We start from the raw sequence: 1475 nt of genomic DNA on the forward strand, positions 1-1475 counted from the left end.
GGGACTGGGGAGCAGCTGTATTATATAGGAGGAGTACAGTGCAGAGTTTTGCTGACAGTGACCACCAGTATACGTTGTCTGCCTGAAAAACACTCCATATCTGTGCTCAGTGTGCTGCATATATCTGTGCTCACACTGCTTTATTGTGGGGACTGGGGACCACCAGTATATTATATAGGAGGAGTACAGTGCAGAGTTTTGCTGACCAGTGACCAGTGACCACCAGTATACGTTGTCTGCCTGAAAAACACTCCATATCTGTGCTGCATTGTAGTATATAGTAGGAGTACAGTGCATAATTTTGCTGACCACCAGTATATAATATATAGGAGTACGGTACAGAAGGCCACTGCTGTACCTACCTCTGTGTCGTCAAGTATACTATCCATCCATACCTGTGGTGCATTTAAGTTTTGCACAGTTTGCTGACCACCAGTATATAATATATAGCATTACGGTACAGTAGGCCACTGCTGTACCTATCTCTGTGTCATCAAATATACTATCCATCCATACCTGTGGTGCATTTAAGTTTTGCACAGTTTGCTGACCACCAGTATATAATATACAGCATTACGGTACAGTAGGCCACTGCTGTACCTACCTCTGTGTCGTCAAGTATACTATCCATCCATACCTGTGGTGCATTTAAGTTTTGCACAGTTTGCTGACCACCAGTATATAATATACAGCATTACGGTACAGTAGGCCACTGCTGTACCTACCTCTGTGTCGTCAAGTATACTATCCATCCATACCTGTGGTGCATTTAAGTTTTGCACAGTTTGCTGACCACCAGTATATAATATATAGCATTACGGTACAGTAGGTCACTGCTGTACCTACCTCTGTGTCGTCAAGTATACTATCCATCCATACCTGTGGTGCATTTAAGTTTTGCACAGTTTGCTGACCACCAGTATATAATATATAGCATTACGGTACAGTAGGCCACTGCTGTACCTACCTCTGTGTCGTCAAGTATACTATCCATCCATACCTGTGGTGCATTTAAGTTTTGCACAGTTTGCTGACCACCAGTATATAATATATAGCATTACGGTACAGTAGGCCACTGCTGTACCTACCTCTGTGTCGTCAAGTATACTATCCATCCATACCTGTGGTGCATTTAAGTTTTGCACAGTTTGCTGACCACCAGTATATAATATATAGCATTACGGTACAGTAGGCCACTGCTCTACCTACCTCTGTGTCATCATTCGTCAAGTATACTATCCATCCATACCTGTGGTGCATTTCAGTTGTGCGCAGTATATATAGTAGTAGGCCATTGCTATTGATACTGGCATATAATTCCACACATTAAAAAATGGAGAACAAAAATGTGGAGGTTAAAATAGGGTAAGATCAAGATCCACTTCCACCTCGTGCTGAAGCTGCTGCCACTAGTCATGGCCGAGACGATGAAATGCCATCAACGCCGTCTGCCAAGGCCGATGCCCAATGTCATA

This window comes from Pseudophryne corroboree, chromosome 1, assembly GCF_028390025.1.
Source record: "Pseudophryne corroboree isolate aPseCor3 chromosome 1, aPseCor3.hap2, whole genome shotgun sequence".
Taxonomy (NCBI): domain Eukaryota; kingdom Metazoa; phylum Chordata; class Amphibia; order Anura; family Myobatrachidae; genus Pseudophryne; species Pseudophryne corroboree.